The sequence below is a fragment of the Octopus bimaculoides genome, chromosome 7, assembly GCF_046866305.1.
Source record: "Octopus bimaculoides isolate indiv1 chromosome 7, ASM4686630v1, whole genome shotgun sequence".
Taxonomy (NCBI): Eukaryota; Metazoa; Mollusca; class Cephalopoda; order Octopoda; family Octopodidae; genus Octopus; species Octopus bimaculoides.
This window is the reverse complement of record NC_142934.1, coordinates 46,060,194-46,085,936: the sequence shown is the minus strand read 5'-3', so window position 1 is coordinate 46,085,936 and position 25,743 is coordinate 46,060,194.

Genomic DNA, 25,743 nt, shown 5'->3' with positions numbered 1-25,743 from the left:
AAGTAACTCTATAGCGTAAACATACTTGTATGTGTTTTGTTAAACACTTCTTGACTGCGGTATTTCGCTCAGGGAACACAGATACACTAAGTCAGTGACATGTAGCACGGTTAATGTCTATACTACAGAGCTGCTTCTAACACAAAATTTCAACATATAATATAATATGGCCAACCGTCACTTGCGGGGGGGGGGGTAATGCTTTAGTAACCGGAGAGAAAGAGAGAGAAAGAGGGGGAGACAGATACTATCAATATCATTAACAAGAACAATATGACTTCTACCACTGCGAGCAATTGCTACTACTATCACCAACACCGCAATCATTACCCAACCACTAATTATGGAATGACCAACTAGCAATAATAATAGTATTAGCATGATATCAGTGTCTATAGCTATGTATGTTTGTATGCCGACAATGTCGTGTATGTGCGCGTGTTCGAGAGCGAAAGGGAGAGACTGAGAAAGAGAGAGAGAGAGAGAGAGAGAGAGAAAGAAATATAGAAAGAAAGGAAGAAAGAAAGAAAAAAGAATGAAAGAGAAGAGGCAGTTGGTACTCTTTTACAGTTGAGTAAACTGGACTAATGTAAAATTAAATGTTTTATGCAAAGGAGGGGTGCATTGTAAATATATATATTAAAAAATGCTAATCATTCGCACCTGGAAGGCTTTGACATTAGGCCTATTCGATCAGTAGGTTGAGATTAGAAGAACCATGTACAAAATCCATTACTGGTTTGCTTCGTCCGTGTTTTTGCTTAGTCACAGGACAGCTCTGATTATATATTCCAAACAAGTAGTATTCACAAACAGTATACTACGAGTAATATTGACTAAAATATCAAATATGTCCCTAAGATTGTGGGGTGTGATTTGAGGGAAATTTGGCTACAACGTCAAGCAGGTCAAGTAACCGATTTGAGGTTCTTTCGTTAGCTTTCTACAGACGTCAACATATTGCTTTCCAAAGAATCATCGATCTGGTCAGTATGGGAGGGTCGTGGGATCTGTCCCTTCTTTCCAAGTAAACTTATAATAAACCTAAATGCACAAGGCCTGAAATTTTGGGAAGGAGGACTAGTTGATTACATCGACTCCAGTGTTTCGCTGGTACTTAATTTATCGACCCTGAAAGGATGAAAGGTAAAGTCGACCTTGGCAGAATTTGAACTCAGACTGTGAAGACGGACGAAATACCGCAAAGCATTTTGCCCGGCGTGCTACCGATTCTGCCAGCTCGCCGCATAAACCCATAATAATACATTGTTTTATATCGATGTTTGACTTGAATTCATTCGTTTTAGTTCATTAATGCTTTCTTAGTCTTGGACAGAAAGAGAGAAATGCCATTGACAACGAGGAGGCACGAGGATTTTGCATCATCTGTGAACACAAAGTAAACACCATGTACGTATGTATGTGTTGATAGATAGATAGATAGATAGATAGATAGATAGATAGATAGATGAATGGGTAACATGGTGTATGGATGGATGGATGGGCGGACTGACAGACGGACAGATAAATGGATGGGTGCAACCACTCATAATAACCACATCTCAGATACATAATTTCAAACTGTCTGTGTTTCCAAACTTTTGGTCTACCATATACAGTTTGTTTTTTTTTAAATTTTATTTTCCTCTCTGTCTTTATTTCAAGAATTCCTCAGCAGAAACTCGATATAAACACAACTATTTTTATCAGTTGCCACCGGGAAGAGAACAAAATCCAAATGTTGAAAATGGAAGGAGAATGGGCGAGTGTTTGTTGATTTCTGATGTTGCTTCTGGTATCAAGTCCACGTTTAGCGTTTAACTGATAGAATTGGTTAAAAACAGGGACAGTTGTGTAAGTGTGTCTATCAACATCACCGTCTCACTCTTGGATGCCTTTAGCAGAGTCCACTTTGTTGCAATTATTCGGGCCATGCCATTAGGGTGGGAATAACTTCCTCCCTCTCTCAACTTCGATACTCCACAAGCGGTTTTAAAGGCAATCTCCTTCTTTCGTTGTATCACTGAGCTATAAAAACAATGTTGCGGCGAGCTGGCGGAACGTTAGCTCGCCGGGCGAAATGCTTCGTGGTATTTCGTCTACCGTTACGTTCTGAGTTCAAGTTCCGCCGAGGTTGACTTTGCCTTTCCTCCTTTCGGGGTCGATAAATTAAGTACCAGTTACCTACTGGGTCGATGTAATCGACTTAATCCCTTTGTCAGTCCTTGTTTGTCCCCTCTATGTTTAGCCCCTTAGGGGCAATAAAGAAATAAGAAACGTTAGCACGCCAGGCGAAATGCTTAGCGGTATTTCGTCTACCGTTATGTTCTGAGTTCAAATTCCGCCGAGGTCGACTTTGCCTTTCATCCTTTCGGGGTTGATAAATTAAGTACCAGTTACGCACTGGAGTCGATATAATCGACTTAATCCGTTTGTCTGTCCTTGCTTGTCCCCTCTGTGTGTCGCCCCTTGTGGGCAATAAAGAAATAAGAAACGTTAGCACGCCGGGCGAAGTGTTTAACGGTATTTCGTCTGTCTTTATGTTCTGAGTTCAAATTCCGCCGAGGTCGACTTTGTCTTTCATTCATTCGGGGGTCGATAAATTATGTACCAGTTACGTACTGGGGTCGATCTAATCGATTGGCTCCTTCCCCCAAAATTTCAGGCCTTATGCCTAGAGATAAGAATGTTGTATTATGGCGGTGGTGGTGGTGGTGGTGATGGCGGTGTGATGGTGGTGATGATGGCGATGGTTGTGATACTGGTCGGGGTAGAGGTGATGGCTGTAGTGGTTATGGTGACGACGGTGATGGTGGTGGTGGTGGTGGTGGTGGTAAAAGTGATGAAACTTGAGTGATGGTGAGATATACAGCTTGGTACCAATGGTATTGCAGTCATTGTTGTTTGCACTCCGTCGCTTACGACGTCGAGGGTTTCAGTTGATCCGATCAACGGAACAGCCTGCTCGTGAAATTAACGTGTAAATGGCTGAGCACTGCACAGACACGTGTACCCTTAACGTAGTTCTCGGGGACATTCAGCGTAACACAGTGTGACAAGGCTGACCCTTTGAATTACAGGTACAACAGAAACAGGAAGTAAGAGTGAGAGAAAGTTGTGGTGAAAGAGTACAGCAGGGTTCGCCACCATCCCCTGCCGGATCCTCGGGGAGCTTTAGGTGTTTTCGCTCAATAAACAAACACAATGCCCAGTCTGGGAATCGAAACCGCGATCCCATGACCGCGAGTCCGCTGTCCTAACCACTGGGCCATTGCGCCTCCACTGCAGTCATTACAATCAGAATACAGAGGGCTGGAAACTGATACTGCAGGGTGTCTTGCCCAACGCTCTAACTGTCCGGACAATAACTATCCTAAATTAGTACTTTATTTATCGACCCCCGAAAGGATGAAGAGCAAAAATAACCTCGGCTGGATTTCAACTCAGAATGCAAAGATACAGAACAAATTCCGCCAGGCATTCGACTCAATGCCATGATGCTTCTACAAATTCGCTGCCATTGGTTAGAGTAATTAACTCTTTCTTGTCTATGGTGAAGATAATTAGCTCTCTTTCTCTCTCACTCTCTCTCTCACACACACTCTCTCTCTCTCTCTCTCTTTCTCTTCTCTATTCTCTCTCTTTTTACTCTCTCGCTCTCTCTCTTTTCTCTCTCTCCTTTTCTTCTCTCTTTTCACTCTCTCTTCTCTCTCTCTTTCTCTTTTTCCTTTCTTTCTTTCCTTCTTTCTTTCTTTCTTTCTTTCTTTCTTTCTTTCTTTCTTTCTGTCTTTCTTTTTTTCTTTCTTTCTCTCTCTCTCTCTTCTCTCTCTTTTTACTCTCTCTCTTTTCTCTTTCTTTTTTCTTTCTCTCTTCTCTCTTTTCACTCTCTCTTCTCTCTCTCTTTCTCTTTTTCCTTTCTTTCTTTCTCCCTGTCACACCCCTCTCTTTCTTTCATTCTCTCCATCTCTCCCCTCTATTTCTCCCTTCTCTCTCTCGGTTCCCTTTTCTTTCTTTCTCTCTTTTATTTCTTTCTTTCTCTCTTTCTTTCTTTCTTTCTTTCTTTCTTCTCTCTCTCTCTCTCTCTCTCTCTCCCCCTCCCTGTCTCAATAAATCCAATTAACTGTCAACATCCAATATTCTGCCTACGTGCCAATAACCAAGGAGCACCCAATCCAGTCCAACTCACAATTAATTAGCGCCGAGGAGACAGACCTACACTCATTATAGTCGAGTAATACTGACGCTTGTACAAGGTGTGACAGAAACACTTCGCATATTTTATACGACTATTAGTATGGCGCTAGCAAAGTAAAGCAGATGACCATTATATGTTGATATATCTTTTAGCTTTTGTCTTTTACTCGTTTTAGTCATTGGTCTGCGGCCATGCTGGGGCACGAACTTGAAGAATTTTTGGTCGAGTGAATCGACACCAGTACTTATTCTTTTAAAATCTGGTATTTATTCTATCGATCTCTTTTGCCGATATAAGCTCAGCAACGCCAGGTGTCAAGCGATGGTAGCGGAAAACAAACACAGATATAAATACATACACACGGTGGCTGTGTGGTAAGTAGCTTGCTTACCAACCACATGGTTCCGGGTTCATTCCCACTGCATGGCACCTTGGGCAAGTGTCTTCTACTATAGCCTCGGGCCGACCAAAACCTTGTGAGTGGATTTGGTAGACGGAAACTGAAAGATTCCGTCGTATATATGTATATATTATATATATATATATATATATACATGTACGTGTGTCTGTGTTTTTCCCCCCAGCATCACTTGAAAACCGATGCTGGTGTGTTTACGTCCCCGTAACTTAGCAGTTTGGCAAAAGAGACCGATAGAATAAGTACTAGGCTTACAAAGAATAAGTCCTGGGGTCGATTTGCTCGACTAAAGGCGGTGCTCCACCATGGCCACAGTCAAATGACTGAAACAAGTAAACGAGTAAACGTGTATATATGTTTACATACGACGGGCTTCTTTCAGTTTCGGTCTACCAAATCCACTCACAAGGCTTTAGTCGGCTCGCGGCTATAGCTGTAGACACTTGCCCAAGGTGCCACACAGTAGAACAGAACCTTCATACCACACAACTACGCCTGTGCCTATATAGCTAACGTTTTATCGTATTATTATTTTTTTTATTGTCATAGCTTGGACCGGTACATACCGTGCACTTGCTATTGAAACATTTGTCCAGAACAATGAGTCTGTGATTGCAATGTAAAAAGCTTTTCTTATTAGTTTCAAGCTTAATGAAAATAATGTTATGCCAAACCAAAAATCCATGTTGTTATGGAATAACAATTTTAAGCCTAGAAATTCAACGCAAAAAGAAAAAAAACAGACCTTAAGATCTTGGGGCATTTAAACTCTAGTAAGTTGTGAAATAGTCTGCTTTACAACCTCCTAAACGTTCAACCCATAAACTTGCTCCTGCTTTGAGGTTTTCTAATCGAACAGTCGGAAGAATTTTACACGCTGATCACTCAAGTTTCATCCATACAAAATTATGCTTGATCAAGAACTTAATAAACATACTCTCTTTACTTTTTTACTTGTTTCAGTCATTTAATTGTGGCCATGCTGGAACACCGCCTTTAGTCGAGCAAATCGACCCCAGGACTTATTCTTTGGAAGCCTAATACTTATTCTATCGGTCTCTATTGCCGAACCGCTAAGTTACGGGGACGTAAACACACCAGTATCGGTTGTCAAGCTATGTTGGGGGGACAAACACAGACACACAAACATATACATATAATACATATATATATATATATATATATATATACGACAGGCTTCTTTCAGTTTCCGTCTACCAAATCCACTCACAAGGCTTTGGTCGGCCCGAGGCTATAGTAGAAGACACTTGCCCAAGGTGCCACGCAGTGGGAATGAACCCAGAACCATGTGGTTGGTAAGCAAGCTACTTACCACACAGCCACCGTGCTGATTAACAAAACCACATGACATGTTGTGAGGATATTCTTCACAATGTTCCTACAATTGGTGTTCTACTCGAGAGCGACGAAGCCCACTTTATCAGTTTGGTTGTGTCAATGAGCAAACATTTTCATTACTGGGCTAAAAACAATCCTAAAACGACTTCATGAAAAATCTCTCAACACAGCAAAAGAGTTACTGTGTAGACCTCTGTTGTAATTTTTTTGTGTTTAGAGCCCATCGCTTATTTTAGAATGGGAGCCAAACGGTTTCAGTGAAATCTGATCGGTAGTAGTAGTAGTAGTCGTACTACTACTACTACTACTACTACATTAGCCAATATGCAGGCAATTTTTACGGTGGTAGAAGGATGTTTGAAGATATGGTTGCTAATTTTTGCAGGTATGGCTCGCCACAAAGAAACAAGTTTGTCGATTTTTCGCTTTGTCAACTACTCTGTACATTCTATACGGTAGTGGTAGTAGTAGTAGTAGTAGTAGTAGTAGTAGTAGTAGTAGTAGTAGTAGTAGTAGTAGTAGTAGTAGTAGTAGAACAACAACAACGACAACAACAACAACAACAACAACAACAACTACTACTACTACTACTACTACTACTACTACTACTACTACTACTACTACTACTACTACTACTAAAATCGACAAGCTTGTTTTCTTTGATTCTTCAGTCTTTGGTTTCTTAATAAATTGAGACAAAGGATCAACTGTCTCAATTAGACGAAAAGATACGCGGAGCGAGTCAAGTGGAACAGGTACACAACGGAAATCGAAACTGCGTCTCAAGCACAACCTTTTTGAGAACTGGTCACCTTTCTACTTCATATACAACAATAGAAGGCAGGTGGCGAGCCATACCTGCAAAAATTAGCAACCGCATCTTCAAACATCATTCCACCACCGTAAAAATTGCCTGCATATTAGCTAATGTGCGTGGAGCGCAATGGCCCAGTGGTTAGGACAGCAGACTCGCGGTCATAGGATCGCGGTTTCGATTCCCAGACCGGGCGTTGTGAGTGTTTATTGAGCGAAAACACCTAAAAGCTCCACGAGGCTCCGGCAGGGGGTGGTTGTGAACCCTGCTGTACTCTTTCACCACAACTTTCTCTCACTCTAACTTCCTGTTTCTGTTGTGCCTGTAATCCAAAGGGCCAGCCTTGTCACACTGTGTCACGCTGAATATCCCCGAGAACTACGTTAAGGGTACACGTGTCTGTGGAGTGCTCAGCCACTTGCACGTTAATTTCACGAGCAGGCTGTTCCGTTGATCGGATCAACTGGAACCCTCGACGTCGTAAGCGACGGAGTGCCAACAACAACAAATTGGCTAATGTAGTTCTATAGTCGCAATGCCTGAGGAAAAGTTGCGATGGTTATAGTTGGAACATCATTGTTCATAGGTTTGCTCAATCATAGATGTTCAGGAGCTTAACCACTACAGCAACAAAGTTTTAGTCGATTAATGCCTTAAATATCCCAAGTATGCCGCCCCTTCGACTGTTGTATTGTCTATCTGTTAAAAAGTTTAGACTTAATAGGTGCTGCATGTGAAATAATAGTACGTTTCAAGTTGAGTTTTCTTTCAGATCAGCTCGCAGCGCAGACGCCACAACAAGATTAAATGTAATCTATTTTGTTTTATTTTATTTATTTAACATCAAAACTAGTAATATAAGCAAATCATTTACTAAAAAAAAAGGTCAATAAGGAAACAGGCAGATTTTCAACATTTTTGATTAATTAAAAAATGTTATAAATTACCATTTGCACTTTGGTAAATCTGACACTAGAAAAAAATAACTTTGTGGTTCTCTAAGAATGTATTTATTCTGCATAATGCTTAACCGGACCGCGACTGAGTCTGGGATTTGTTTTATTGATCTCACTAATATCGAATCAATAGATTACACCTTTGACTCAACACCAGTTTTTTACACGGGATAAAAACAAACACAAACGTTGACACAAAGGCACACATGCACATTAATATATATATATATATATATATATATATATATATATATATATATATATATATATATATATATATATATATATATATATATATATATATACATACATACATATATATATATATATATGTATGCATACATATATATACATACATACATACATATATGTATGTATGTATGTATGTATGTATGTATGTATGTATTTATGTATGTATGTATTAAAGCGGCGAGCTGATAGAATGGTTAACACGCCGGGCGAAATGCTTAGCGGTATTTCGTCTCTGTCCTCATGTTCTTAGCACAAATTCCGCCGAAGGCGACTTTGTCTTTCATCTTTTTGTGATCGATAAAATAAGTGCCAGTTGAGCATTTGTGTCGGTGTAATCGACTTATACCCCACGCCCGAAATTGTTGGCCTTGTCACCCTCCGACTGAGACACGTCTGGTCTTTTCTCTTTATTTTTCACTCTCCTCATCTATTCTTTCCATAGAAGACCGTATAGTCGAAACCTTAAAGGCTTCTTTCAATTTTCCTAGCGTCAACCTTATACAACTAATATTATATTTTCCCCGAGTATCAAATTAAGTTATGAACTGAAAAAGGATTGAATTCAGCGCAGGATTGAAACATAACAAATGTTTCTTAACGAAGCATTTGTCTTTGTTCCAGCTTCCTGTCCATGACAAAATCGCAGACTACAGCATACAACTTGCGAAGTAAAACAGCGTTGTCACTCAGCACACTGTCTCATGAAGATCACTGCTAGCTCTCAATGCGCATATAACTGTATGTTGCCATGTGTTGGCGCGCTATAGAACTAGTCCGGGAACTTTTTGATACCACCTCGTAAGTTACTTCACTACTTATAGCAATATGCTTTGTTCCGATTCAGCAATGGGATACAGACTCACGAATCTTCGCCTCGTGGCGTGATGTTTTGCCGTTTAAGCCATCTACTCACTGAAATTCAATATTCCACTTCTCAAGTTCAATAGTTCGTATCTCAGTTAAAATACCAGCTACAAATCCGAATGAACTCATTAAAATTACTAAAGGAGAGCTAAATTTGTGTCAACGTCAGACGTTGTCAACGACTCCTGGTCAACTTATCTCCGATTCATTTTATGAAACTTGTACTTTGCGAAATCGGTTTGATTTTAAATAAAACTGCCCTTATCCACTCAGCAAGCGTCCAGCTTTCTTTAGCGATTCTCTTTCAAAGCTATTGATAATTGTAACTAACTGTTGAAGTCATCCATTTTTTTTTTATCTGTTTATTTCATCAATGACAAACTTATCTGTAACAACGAAAATACAATCCGATTTAGAACAGGAAGTTTACTAATTCACAGCTTCCGTCTTTAAACCACCATCTTTAAGAATCATACACTGAAGAAAAATATGACAAAAGAAAGAGCGAAAGAGAGTGGGAGAGAGAAAGAAAAGATAGAACGAGAACTATACTTTAACCTCTAGGATAACAGGTAATTAATGATATATCACTGGTGTAAAGTATGAAAGAGCAGTGCGGAACTAATTAGATCTGTATAAATATTGACTTTTTCCCTTGATATCAGTTTAGCAAACATGGCGACACCGTTTCTGTAAGATTGCATGATAAGTGTTAGTCGAAAGAAAGCACATGGACGCTATATGTCACAACAAGGGAATTTGTAAAGAGATACAGACATAAAACCCATGGAAGAAGATAATTATTCTGAAGGAATAGCGAAGTTAAAAGGCTTATAAAAATATATCAAGTAAGGGAAGGGTAACAACGCAATCAATATTTCATGATGGATTCTGCAGTGTTGGTCTTTCTAACACCATTGGACAACGTTGCTCATTGCAAATAACTAACAGAGAATGTAGCAACAGGTGTCGGTCGTTGTTATTGTTGTTGTTGCTGTTGTTCTTGTTACTGCCGCTGTTGCAATTGAAGGTGTCACGGAAAGATTGAAACCTTTGAATATCTCGCTAATTTTAGCATCTCTTGGGAGGAAATATTCTCAAGACGTTTTCTATAACCTATTCCACTCTTTCCAGATCTATAACGGGAGTTCAACTCAGTACTGAAAACTAACAAAACAGCATTAATTATAGATTGAGATCTCGGTTTACAATAGAGAGCCGTACCAAATCCATGGATCCTATTTTCAGGTATATTGCCTGAGGCATAAAATAATTAAGAAATTACTCAGGAATACCATACGAGTGTTTTATTTACTTCCGAGAAATGAAAGCCCTGTTAATACGGGAATGTGTTTTCGCAGTAGTAATTATATTTTCCATGTTTATAGAGCTAATATAATCTCAACTTTATAGGGTAGGGGAAAACGTATTGGTTTGAGTGCTGGGCGATATTTATATACATTCATAAGAACTATGTTCAAATACCCATGAGGTCAATTTTACCTTTCATTTTCTGGGTGTCGATGGATTTAATGCGAATCATATCTTGTAGGGAGGTTGCTTTAATCAATAACAGTTTTTGACCAAAATGTGTATACTTGTACCAACTTTAGAAATCAATATATATATTTTAGCGTCATCATTCTGTGAACTCGGTGCATTTCAACACTAGAAATCCTGTTTCAAAGATTTGAGCTTGAAATTTAATCCTCGCAGATAAGTTTTTGTATTTACATATACGAAATTCAGTGTCTATTGCATTGTTTATCTCATTTGAATACCCCTGAAGACCAGATCTTTGTGTCTTTTTTCAAGAAAAGAATATACTGCAATAGCTTTCTAAGGAAGGCTTTTTCAATTGACTTTCAATTCACATGAAGAACTGAATTTTTCCTATTGAAGGGTCTTCACCAACAAAACAATACAATCCTGCATAAGACAAGAATTTGGCTGATAAAAAACACTCAACTTCAACCTGCAACTCTAAATGCTTAAACCGTTATCCGTCATCACTAAAACGCTTAACTATCATTTTAAATTTTAAAAGTCCTGAGTCTGAGATGAACTTTTAGTGAATGATATATCATTGATGAAAATATTAACATGTTGAATGAAACTAACTTTTTTTATGTAACTTCATCAGAGAAGAAGAACCGACATCTATAGCCCCTTTTTAGAGCCTCCGTGTCTGGTGGAAAGAAAGAAGTTACCCTTAGAGCGGTGACCTAATCTGAATGATTATAACAACATAGAGGACTCTGCTAAAAGTACTCAACAATAAGATGATGTTCTTAAACTGAGCAAAGGATTAAGTTAACTACCTAAGAACAGGAACCGTCCTTCGAATGGTCTTCAGTGTCATTTCCGTCTACCAAATTGTATTTTTCAAGATTTTAATAAATTCACAACTATGGTAGAAAATACTTGCTCAAGGAGTCGTGCATATGGATTAAGCATGAATCTACCTAATTATGAAACGAGTGTCTCAACAACGCACTCATGTGTCAAACAATATACTTACGTATGTACCTTTATTACCTAAGAAAACTGCTGCATTTTTAAAGTAATATATTAAGAGTTAAGACATGAGAATAATGAATAAAAAATAAATCTGATGATATTTAATTTTATCTGTTGTGTTCTGCATGTATATAGAATAGTAGTTTTATATCTACTGTACTTAAATATTTGTACATTTACGTAATGTAAAGTGTGACAATTTCTATTTTACAAATCTTGTAAACATGTTCAAAAACCGTTTACTGTTAGCAGTCTTTTACATCTTTACAACAACTGATCACTGATGTTAAGGACCATTCATAAAACAAATTTCGCTCCTTCCTGCAGTGAAAACATTTAAGTTGACAATGACGAAATCGAGACGATGGCAACATAGTCGAGACTAGCGCTAACGAATTTGAGGTTGACATTTATGAGATGGAGGTTGAAAATGACGAATTTGAAGAAGAAACCCAGTATGTATGTATGTATGTATGTATGTATGTATGTATGTATGTATGTATGTGTATGTATATATATATATATATATATATATATATATATATATATATATATATATATATATATATATGTATATATGTATATGTATATATATATATATATATATATATATATATATATATATGTGTGTGTGTGTGTGTGTGTGTGTGTGTGTGTGTGTGTATATACACTTGTAGATACAACTTTTGAGATGCGCATATGCATCTAGACACATGCTGTAGATACTGTTGCATCTTTACACATGTGATTTGTTTGATAATTAGACGACAATTCACTCTGATGATCGTCGACAACTTGTAATGCTTCATCTTACAGAGAGATGTAATGGAGCCGATATAGTTTAAGTAAAGACATAGCTATAGAAGACAGCAGATAGAAGGATAAGTTAGTAAGTTATATTAACTGGAGAACTATGTCTAAAGACACCTGCTGCATTGAATACATTAGTAAAGTGAGCAGTAAAGGCAGAAAATCCATCGTGATAATGGTGAAAATCGCACTCAACCTAGTGGTTCGAGAAAAGGCCTGACTGTTTGGCTTAAGCTATTAACTGCCACGACTATTACCAGGAGAGGTGGAGAGTTGTGAAAAGCCAATAACAACAGCTGAAACACGAGGGACATGAGCGATTGTTTGGTAAAAGCTTGTCCCGTTTACCGTTTTGGCCAACGTTCATCACTATAAGCAGCAAACTGGGAACATTCCCAGCTGTGGTATCTGGGGAGTAGTAATGTGTTGAGGAAGAACTCGAACAAAGTAAACATTGTTGATAGCCTTCGCGTTTGAATGTAAAATTAAGGTTTTCCTCACAGTAGAGTATTATAGTTCGCTTGAAGCATTGTGTATTGTTTGTAAAGAATAAAAAGTTTTGAATGGTACAACAATGCACTCTAATACAAACAATGGACTATATACCTGCTGTAATTTAGTCATCTATAGTCTGATATGATATTTCAGAATAAAATTCCTTCTTCAGATATTCTTAGATGGAGTCGTTGCTATAATCGGTTTTCTAACGGCTTTTCTTTTTTATTTATATATTCTTTTCTCACAGTGACTGCCAGTTGATCTTTAGTACCATACTAGGTTATCTAATTCTCAACAGACCTATCCAGGGCAATCACCAAATTATATGAAATATTAAAGAATAAGCTTGTAATGACTAACTTTTGTGGAGCTTAGATCAGTATGGATACATCAAAAGCAATGGTTCTTAACCAACATTTTGTAACTCCCCCTTTTTAAGTAGTCGTTACGCCTAGCACCCAACCAAGTGGAGAGTGAGGTACCACGACTAAACTAGCATAACATGGATGATAGTTTATAAATTTTACTCTAAAAATGGAGTAAAATTGTATAAGCTTTTAACAGTGAAATGATAAAAATTTAATTAAGACAAACGCTGTGAATTTACTTTATACATTGCAAGTTAATTACTTCGCTGTATGTGATAAGATCTATTTAATTTTAATAACCATAACTAGTTTTATCATGTATAGTATAATTACTACTTTAGGTAAAATTTAATATTTTAATGATGCTACCCTAAAGCTTAACGCTCCCTTCTACATGCCCAACGCCCCCTTGTGGATAGTACTGCCCACGATGAAAACTTCTGATCTACAGCTTTCGCCAGTGTCGACCATCGCTATCTGGCAGTTGTGAAAAGAGTTACCGGTTTCTACTCTATTGTCAAAGACTAACAACTGCTCATTGATCAGACTTGACAGTCACTTATCGCAACCATTTCGAGCAGCACGTTCAGTCAGTTATTCCGGTTTTCTTTTTTAACTTTAGAGCAACTGCTGTGGTTAGATGTGTTGTGGGGTTCAGGGACATTTTCTTCTAAATGGGTCACACTAGAGATGTGTCTGCATACGGGGATGTCATCACCACCATATCATTTGTCATCTTGAAAATCGAAGTGGTCCGCACCACATCGAAAGAATATGTTAACTGGAGCGCGTATTAATCAGCAGAAGTTGGTGGGCTTGAAACACAGACAAGAAAGTTCGCTTTATAATCATGAGATCCTAAGTTCGATCCCATTATCCAGCGCCTTGAACCATTGATTTTCAATAACAGCCACAGGTTTAACCACGCCTTGTGAGTGGAACTGAGTAGACGGAAACTATGTAGAAGCTCGCTGGATGGAATTTTGGCGCAAGACAAAGGACTAGCCTTGTCAAACATAGTGTCAAGTTGGCTCTGTCTGATGATTGGTTTAAACGTACAAATGTCTGTATAATACTCCATCACGTATACCATTAATATAATATAAATAACTCCATTATTCAGTAACTGGAATAATCATAATCGGAACTGGTGCATATATGAATTTATGAACATATGTTTGTTTGTGCATGTGTATACCTACTCATGTGTGCGTGTATGTATATGTATGTATGTGTATATATAGATATATGAGTATATATATATATATATATATATATATATATATATATATATATATATATATATATATATATATATATATATATATATATATATATACACATACATACATACACACACACACACACACACACACACACACACACACACATACATGTATACAAGTAGTGAAGATTTAATTTCCTCGTAAGGGATTATTTATAACAATACGGGTACCAACTTGTGTTATCAAATATATTAAAAGAAAATTCCACAATATATATATATATATATATATATATATATATATATATATATATATATATATATATATATATATATATATAAACAGCTCGAAAATGTTTCGAGTTAATAAAGGAAAACGTATAATATCTCCTCAGATGAACTCGGCGTCCTAATAGATTGTTGTTTACGTTAGAATACTTGAAAACACGGTGCTCAACTTTCGTTGTTCAATACCTGACAGTACACATCTATCACTAAAGATATTCAACTAAATGTGGTTTTTTTTTTTCTTACATCTAAAATAGCTTGAATGCTGATAATTCAAACCTAAAGCCGGATCGAAACATCTGTAGGATTTTTTTGGTTACTTCTTTTGTTATTTCTTTTGTTGATTAGGTCCTCTTATCTCTTGAATCTTATATGCATTACTTTTTCATTAGTGATACTAATAAATTAAACCAAGTATTCACTATATATTTTCTTCTCCATTATTTTTATTAACTTTATATATATATATATATATATATATATATATATATATATATATGTACACACACATACATACATACTCACATACTTACGTACATACATACATACATACATACATACATACATACATACATACATACATACGTACGTACGTACATACGTATGTATAGATGGATGGATGGAGGGATGGATATGAGCATATATGTAAGCATGCGTTTATGCAAGAACATATATATATATATATATATATATATATATATATATATATATATATATATATATATATGTTTTGAGTGCATTCATGTTAGAGTGCAAAGTAGCAGCTGGTGCTAAGGTAGTATATCCGAGCTGTCGGCGGTCAGAGGCCTGAAATTTGCCAGAAGAGCATATCTCTGGTAACAGTAATATGATAAATCGCATTTCTTGTTGCTGGATACTGCGGGTTGTTGGAGGATATACAGTTTTTCGCGGGGCAGAGCTGGCAGTTGGGGGGCACTGGCTGAATATGGTGGCTCTCTGTTGACAATAGTCCACTTGATGTTGGGTATTTCATATCGAAGATGACGGAGTCTCCAGAGAAACGAAACAGGGAAGTAGAGTTCTCTCTATCCCTGGATCTGAACGAGTGCATATGCTGGGAGTATCTGACCGCCGACAACCCGGATATACCACCTTAGCACCAGCTACTACTTTGCACCGCCTGCACCAAGGTCACCGCTATCAACCACTCCATCTACCAGGACCGCTATTTACCAATCCCCAATGTATACCAGACCCCAACGCATACCAAATCCTAACACTTATCAATCAACAACGCTTGTTTTGGGCGTGTATACTTGCGCACGCGCGTGTATACCTATGCACGCGCGCGTGCGAGTGCACACGTGATATGCATGCGTCCACGCAAACGAATATACATATGTACATATGAATGAATATGCATGTGTGTGTGTATGTGTGGATGTGTGCATTTGTGGGTATGTGTATGTATGTGTGTACGTGTGGTCATATATATACATACATATATGTGTATGCATATATATATATATATACGTACATATATATATACATACATACATATATATATATATATATATATATATATATATATATATATATATATATATATATATATATATAGGCGCAGGAGTGGCTGTGTGGTAAGTAGCTTGCTTACGAACCACATGGTTCCGGGTTCATTCCCACTGCGTGGCATCTTGGGCAAGTGTCTTCTACTATAGCCTCGGGTCGACCACAGCCTTGTGAGTGGATTTGGTAGACGGAAACTGAAAGAAGCCCGTCGTATATATGTATATATATATATATACATGTATGTGTGTATGTGTTTGTGAGTCTGTGTTTGTCCCCCAACATCGCTTGACAACCGATGCTGGTGTGTTTACGTCCCCCGTAACTTAGCGGTTCGACAAAATAGACCGATAGAATAAGTACTAGGCTTCCAAAGAATAAGTCCTGGGGTCTACTTGCTCGACTAACGGCGGTGCTCCAGCATGGCCACAGTCAAAAGACTGAAACAAGTAAAAGAGTAAAAGAGTACATATATATATATATATATATATATATATATATATATAATAAAGTAAAGTTGTGGAATACCATACGAGTGGAAATATATATGAAAGAAGGTTTGAAAATGCACTTATTTTTTTTAAATATTTATTTACTTAACCGGTTTCACTTTTTTAGAAAAAGATTATCAAAAGTCTTTGAGAATAATAAAAATGTGTATGCATATATATACATATACACACACACGCACACACACATATATATATATATGTGTGTGTGTGTGTAATAAACAATTAAAAAATTTAAAAATCGAAGTTACCTAGGAATATTCAGTATATGTAATGTGCTGTGATCTAGGTTGCATTTGGATCTGTAGTAAAATTTGAAGCTATGAAAAAGCGGTGGTTGCATGTACCTAGGACCTCATTATACTTTTTAGTAATAGTGAAAAATTATGTTTTAATATATGGAATGCATTTTTCAGACATAGTTTATAGCCTGAGTGTTGACTCTAGTATGGAAGTCCTGAATCGATTATGGACCACGATAAGTTATATGGAATATATATATATATATACATATATATATATACGACAGTCTTCTTTCATTTTCTGTCAACTAAATCCATTAACAAGGCTTTGGTCGGTTCGAGGCTACAATAGATGACACTTGCCACGCAGTGGGGCTGAACCCAGAACCATGTAGCGAGGAAGCAAACTTTTTACCACATAATCATGTCTAGTAAACTATTTAGTTTTGTATGAATATTTATTAAGGGCTGATCTCCAGCACTGATAACATTTTGAGCACTAAGGATCGTTCTCATTCTTGACTTGTCCGAAATAATCAGGATTATCATAGTTACTGCTGATAATCTCTATAATACATTAATATAACTTTAATATTAGTTTACCGATATCTGACATTGAATGATTATATATCTCACACACGCATACGCACACGCACTTTCGCACGTACATACACACATATACACACACACGCGCGCGTGCGCGGGCTCAACTAAATTTATTATGAGCTAACATGAGAAGTGTTTGCAGGGTGCTCGACCTGCAAGAAATATCAGCTTAAGTCACCCTCTAACATTTAAAAAAAAAACGGAAAGGACACGTTAGATGCGTAGCCCCTAGATACCCTTAAACATACAGGATGGCTCAACTGGAATCCCTTTGGTTATCGGTCTCCTTGATCGGGATTCCCTTGGGGCAAAACAATAACCACAACAATAAACACCATCTGATTTATTATAAGGATTAACAACACAGCTTGTTGATGCCTAAATATGTAATTCTATTCTTCGTAAATATGGTATTTGAACGTTATACATATATATAAATTTTGGCCTCTTTCTTTGATGTGTTGAGAAGGATAGAGAAAGCTGCTGGTCGTTACTCGTGCGGGGGAAATATGGTGAAGGCATATTTCCATTATACTCGTAAGATCGCATTTCTATTAATGATTTGATAATGTCAACAAGAGACTTGTCATATATTCTAAATACTATTCCAGACATATTTATACAATTTCTCTGATATATCAGCACTAACTTGATAAGCTGTACTTCTTTTTTAGATCAGCATCGTATTATTGTTTTTTGTTTTTGTTTTTGTTTTGTTTTTTTGTCATGGGTACCAAACATATCTAACTCATCTCCCGAAGGAATCTGAATATTACAATATTTTGCTTCATAAAAATATTCTAATTTATTTATTTATTGGATGCTTAAGCTTTAAAACTCTTGAGTGTTTACCATGTTTAACTAGGAGTGGGAAAATATATGTATTGCTTTGGGATATTTTAATACATTTTTTGGTGAACTTTCGTTTACTTGCATAACAATATAAATTCCTCGTTTAGGGTTGCATTAAAGGATGGTAGCTGCTAAAGCTATTGGGGTGAGCATCCATCATAAATTTTTGGAGAAAATTTTGTGAAATGTGAAAATAAACCAGCGACTAAAAAGGCGAGACAGAAAATATGACAATTAACTTAATACACACACACACAGACAGAAAGTTCGCTTTGTAATCATGAGATCCTAAGTTCGATCCCATTATCCAGCTCCTTGATCCATTGTTTGTCGATAACAGCCGCAAGTTTAACCAAGCCTTGTGAATGGAATTGGATAGACGGAAAGTTCGTTGCATGGAGTTTACACGTATGCCAAAGGATCAGCCTTGTCAAACGTAGTGTCACGTATAGTTTAAATGTATAAGTCCCGATATAAATAGTCCACCGCATATGCTATAAAATAAATATAAAAAGGCGGGACTGAAAAATAGACTGAAAGATATGACAATACAAGTAGCGATTCAAAAGACAGAAAATATGACTATTAACGAAACAAATGCAATTATGAATACAAACTCAGAGATTAACACTCCACAAAAAGAAAATACAGAAAAACACAAATACATTTTCATAATGCAAATAAAAAAAGAATAGCTTTGCCAACGTCACGAGCCAAAAAGAAATTCTAAACTTGGAACAACTCACCAAAGAAAAATAAATAAAAAGAACGTGGTATAAGTAAGTGACAGAAACGTCTGCCTTTTTGCCAGATGATTTTATCGAAAAACAAAATGCAAGAAGAAACGTGACATACCACTGCTTCTGACAAAAGTAACCTCAAAAAAACAGTTAAAGGAAACCCTGTCTTATGTATGCGTCGATATGGTTTTCACCGACTGGGGTAGGACATATGGAAGTGTATACCCGGTATTCTAATCTGAGAAAGAGGTAAGGATACCAAGTTAGTGTGTCACACAGTTACTCGAAGATGTGTCACAGTGTACAATACCAGGAAGTATAAGGGATGGCATTGTGTGGACAGGTTGTGAACATAGAGGTGACCAGAAATTACATATGTTCGGGATGTTTTGGTGAAGCTTGCATGGGTATGTAGTTTATAATAATCCTTGAAGACCAATGAAACATCCCGGATTTGTTGTACCCCTTGTCGGTACAGAGAGAAAATGGATACAATTAGTAGTACAGGGCAGAAAGCCCAGCAGTTACAAATGTGGAAGTAAAAGTTACTTGAGGGTTTTCTACCCGAGAAAGTTTGAAAAGCAGATGAGTAAAGAGAACGTGAACAGTAGAATCAACTACAACAGCTGGATCAGAAATAGACCCCATCAGTCCAGCTTCAGTGATGGCTGAAAAACTCACCTCGTCCCTGTGCTGGCAGCTGGCGAGCAAGAGACAGGGAGCTCCCTTGCCATTAGTGCCATTTCATTGTCTTTCGATGATGATGAGTGAATGGAGGCTGAAAGGGAGAAGTAGGCAGTGGCTGATGACAAAAATAAGCGCGGAAATGAGAAAAAAAATGATCCTAAACAAAAGACGTTCAAGACGCATAGAAAGGACTTCAATCCACCAGATGGCGAGAATTACGCGGGTGTTTACACCACAGTTGATTTCCAGACGAATCCAGACGACCAGGAGAAAGACTTTGCGGAAGATGTGCTGTTTGAGAAGCAGTGGCTAAAAGTGTTTTCTCAATTCCATGTGGATGGGTTACTCAACTTTTATTCCAACTTTAATTTTTAAACGTGGTTTTATGTAATCTTATATTTATTCAATTCATTAATTTATGTAAAAAATTTTAACATGTTCATTGTATAACGATCTCCTGTTCTTATATAATTTCGTCATATTCAATTCCACACGTTTTTGTCTATATAACGTTTATGTTTATGTTTGTAAGGGCACCTGTTAGAAACAATTGTTGTTATTGTTGTATTTACCATTACTACTACTACTACTACTACTACTACTACTACTACTACTACTACTACTACTACTGCTGCTGCTGCTGCTGCTGCTACTGCTGCTGCTGCTGCTACTACACTATAAAATGTTACATATACGTGTATGCGTGTGTGTATATATATAAATTATATTATATTATAGATATATATTCTATATATATACTTACATATACGTACAAACATACACACTCACTCTCCCACTCTCTCTCCCTATTTCTTTCTCTCTCTCTCTCTCTCCCTATTTCTCTCTCTCTCCCTATTTCCCTCTCTCTCTCCCTATTTCTCTCTCTCACTCTCTCTCTCTCTCTCTCTCTCGCTCTCTCTCTCTCTCTCTCTCTCTCTCTCTCTCTCTCTCTCTCTCTCTCTCCCTCACACACACACACACACACACACACACACACACCAATCTCGAAAGAGTTCTGTTATGTGGTTCTGAACGACAACAAAACATATTTACGAGAGTGGCAGCCGGCTGAAAGTTCATAGTCTGACTATGAAGGAGAGATGCTAGAGCTGCGAAATCTTGCATGCATTAATTTCAACACTTCTTATCAATAACTGCATTGTTTCTTTCCAGGTAAACCGACATCTCACAATACGAAGACGACCTCAAAAGTAACTAGTTGTACTTCTCTTGAAATGAACAGAATTTGGCATCATGGTGTTATCAAGTACTTGCAGAAAAGGGTTTTTTTTTTTTAGCTGACAAGGACATTCATGCTAATATGGTTGCTACATTAGAGGATGATGCTCCAGCTTTATCAACGGTAAAACATTTTGTGAGGAGAAGTGAGAGTCTTGGAGATGACCCAAAATCTGGACGTCCTGCAAATGCAACCACTAAGGAAAATATTGATCGTGTTCACCACATGGTGATGGATGACGGATAGTTGACCATAAAATCAAATAGCCAATGCTATTAGCATACCCTGTGAGAGAGTAGAGAATATTTTGCACAATGAATTTGGAATGACGAAGGTTTCTGTTCAGTAGGCGCTACGGCTTCTGATACCTGATCAAAAGCCTACCAGGTTGATTTCATCACGGGAAAATCTAGCATTGTCTGAAGCAGATTCAGTTGGTTTCCTTGAAAGTTTCCTCAGCTAGGATGAGTGTTTGGTTCATTACTTTGATCCAGAGACAAAGACACAATCCATTCTGTGGAAACACTCCCCATCACCTGCTCTAAAGAAGGCCAACGTCGAGTCATCTGCAGGGAACGTGATGGCCTGTTTTTCGGGATGTAAAAGGCATTGTGTTTATTGACTATCTTCAAGAGGGCCATACCATCATTAGAAAGTACTGTACCAACTGGCTGAGGCAATTACGAAGGGCTACCGAGACCAAATGCTCAGGAAAACTGACGAAAGGGGCCTTGTTTAATCAAGATAATGTCTTTGGTTCCAATGGCTGCTGTGCATGACTGTGGATCAGAACTGGTTGTTCACTCTTCCTTGTCACCTGTACCTTCGGCAGGAGGAAATAAGTTTTCAAACTGGAGACTTAGTCTCAATATTTGCGGCAAATTGGTTGGTCTACGTTAAAGCCACTCAAGGGCCAACTAGTGGTGTTAAACTGAGTAACAGATTAAGACTACCACAAAATAGTACAAACGATTCCTCCAACAGGCTCCCATACAGTCGCTTTCTACCAAATTTCGTTCACAAAATTTTGATCGACTCGAAGTCATGGTAGATAATAGTCAAAGGGCTGTGTAAGACAGTAAATTCTTAAACATAGAGCTATACCCATGGCATTAGTGAAGCTACTTTCAGAAACCGCACTAAATACATGTGCAGATATGATTCCCAAACATGTAGGCCTAAGGTTCAGTCCCATTACGCGGCAGCTTGGCTCGACCACAGGGTTGTAAGAGGATCATAGCCTTGCGAGTGGATTTGGTTGACGTAAACTAAAACAAATCCGTCGTATACACACATGCATACATACCTATCTCTCTCTCCCTCTCTCTCTCTCTATCTATCTATCAATCACTATCTATTTGTCTGTCTGTCTCCCCTACTCTCTCCCTCTCTCTCTCTCCCTCACTCTCTCTCACCCTCACTCTCTCTCTCCCTCACTCTCTCTCCCTCCCTCACTATCTCTCTCTCTCTCCCTCTCTCTCTCTCTCTCTCTCTCTCTCTCTCTCTATATATATATATATATATATATATATATATATATATATATATACACGCACACACACACACACACACACACACACACACACGCACACATACATATGTGTGCGTGTGTGTCTATGCATGTATATATTTATATATGTCTGTGCCTTTGTATTTGTCCCCACCACTATTTGAGAACCGATATTGGTATATTTACGTCCCCCGTAACTTAGCGGTTCGGCAACAGAGTCCAATAAAATAAGTATCTAGCTTAAAAATAATTACGGGTGTTTATTTGTTCGACTAAACCTTACAAGGTAGTGCACTAGCATGGCCGCAGTTCAAAGACAGAAATTAGCAAAAGATTCAGATTTACGCAAACAGCATTCAGTTAAACTAAGAGCGTTTTTTTTCTTTTTTTTTTCTTCGCGTCCTGAAATGTATCGGAAAACTGAGAAGGTTTCATTTCAGTATAAAACTCACACATCCACTACCACTACCAACCCCACCACCATCACTACAAGCAGCTTATAAACTTCTGTTCTATGGAGAAGAAATCTATTGATTTCCTGCCCTTTCAATATGATACGCAAACCTTTTCTCAGGTTCACGTTGTCGGTTTGGACATCTGCACATTAAAAAGAAAAAAGAAAAGAAAAAAATCCCTCCTTCTGCTGTCGTAGTTCTAACTTCTACGAGTCGTCTACTTTCCGACCCCTAAGGGACTAAGGAATACATTTTAAGAGCTTTTCCTTTTTTTCTTTTCAATGTCTGACAATCCATGCCACGCTTCATCCCCTACCCTCACACGACGGGATATCGGAGCGAGTTAAAATGGAGAGATCCCGAAACACACTATGATACAGTAAACAGCCTTAAACGCCCGTGTTCTTTTTTTGGCCCATTCTTCCACCTGTGTGTCTACTTCACAATCGTGGTTGTTGTGTTGTTGTTATTGTTATTGTTGTTAGTCGTGGTGGTGTTGATAATGATGGCGATCGTTTTGGTGGTGAAGTCGGTGGTGGTGACTGACGTTGCTGCTACTGAGGCGATAGTTGCTTCTCCGCCACAATCTACGGCAGTGCCAGTTAATGGTCACTTCTGCTTCTGGTCTGGTCTTAATGTTATTTTCATGGTGGAAGTGTTGGCAAATCTCTTTAAGAGTTGAGACCTTGTAACCGTCACTGTGCCTGTACCGGAAATAAAAACCTTTAAGTGGTTCCACATGTGAAACACCGCGGATTCCTAATCTCCTAATTACACATCCTACATGAGTCTAGAGCAGAGGTTTTCAAACTTTTTGACTTGCGGACCCCTTTATATTTCAGGCTTTACCCTTATAAACGCTTATGAAATTTATGCATAAATATTTGCTTAAAATAACATATATTTTTACATTTATTTATTTAACAGTATTTAACAAACATGTTTATTGTCAATTAAAAGATTTCGACTAAAAAACATATATAAAATCAAATTGCTCATAAAAAGTATTTGCTGTCCACGGACCCCCTGTCTTGTCCTTGCGGACCCCCTGTCTTGTCCTTGCGGACCCCCTGTGGTCCGCGGATCACAGTTTGAAAACCCCTGGTCTAGAGTTGTTTCTTATTCTTTTGAAGATTTTTATGTCTAAGCAATACATGTAGTAGTAGTGGTAGTAGTAGTAGTAGTAGTAGTAGTAGTAGTAGTAGTAGTAGTAGTAGTAGTAGTAGTAATTAGTTGTTGTTGTTGTTGTTGTTGAGTAAAGTTGAATCTGAACAAACACTTCGAAATAGAGGTGTGATTTTTAGATCTATAGTTTCATAAATAAATTTTGAAAAGACCTCATATTTCTACCCAACTAAGGACGATGTTCCGTACTGCAGCAAGCAGGCTGTTTAATTTTACTGTGTATCGTTTTAAAGCTTGGACATATATTCTGTCCATTCTCCAGTCTGCAGATTCTGCAGATTGTCTGTCCAAGATAGTCTCGGTAAGTTACTGTTCTTGTGCACTTATATTTACTAGTGTTCATCTGAGTACAGCGTTTAGGGCTAATGAATCTATTGCAGGTACCTCTGAATATATGTTGCTTACTATAAGCGAGAAATCTAGTGATTTTAAGATGGGGTTGTAATGTTCAGAAATGTTGTCATGGTGCGTGAGTGTATTCTTCATCCAACGTAAGAAAGGTTTTTGAGACTTGAAGAGACTTGTTGTCACCAAACCTCATGACAACATCCCTGATAATTGATATAGTATATAATAGTTTGACTAATTTATTCAATTTGCCATGGAGAAAATAGAAACAAAATTGAAAGAAGAAAAACTAAATAATAATAGGCTGTGTGGTAAGTAACATGTTTACCAACGACATGGCTCCGGGTTCAGTTCCACTACGTGGCATCTTGGGTGAGTGTCTTCTACTATAGCCTCGGGCCGACCAAAGCCTTGTGAGTGGATTTGGTAGACGGAAACTGAAAGAAGCCCGTCGTATATATGTATATATATATATATATATATATATATATATATATATATATATATATATATGTGTGTGTGTGCGTGTGTGTGTGTGTGTGTGTGTTTGTGTGCGTGTGTGTGTGTTTGTGTGTGTGTGTTTGTGTGTGTGTGTGTTTGTTCCCCCTAGCATTGCTTGACAACCGATGGTGGTGTAGTTATGTCCCCGTCACTTAGCGGTTCGGCAAAAAGAGAACGATAGAATAAGTACTAGGCTTACAAAGAATAAGTCCCGGGGGGGCGATTTGCTCGACTAAGGGTGGTGCTCCAGCATGGCCACAGTCAAATGACTGAAACAAATATAATAATAATAATAATAATAATAATAATAATAATAATAATAATAATAATAATAATAATAACGACAACAACACCAGCAGTAGCAGCAGCAATAATACTAATTATTAATTATAATCACTATTATTATTGTTGATGTTGTTGTTCTAAATCACTTAATAAAAACATATTTATTCACATCTACTTTCACTATCAAAATAATACTGAAGATAATCTTCTGGTCTTATTGTGTCACCCTCCATTATTACCGGCTATATTTGTGTGTGTGTGTGTGTGTGTGCGCATGTCTGTGTACGCGCAGGCGCATGCATGAACATTTTTGTTGTTGTTGTTCTGTTTTGTTCGTGGCGTTTGTTCAGGTCATGCTGGTAATCGTCAGTGTTAAGCAGAGACAGGGTGCCACACTGCCACAGTGACACAGTGTCCGCAGTGACAGCCGCTATTTTCTTTTTCTTTTTTTCCTTTTTTTAAATTTTTTTATTTTTTGTTGTCTTA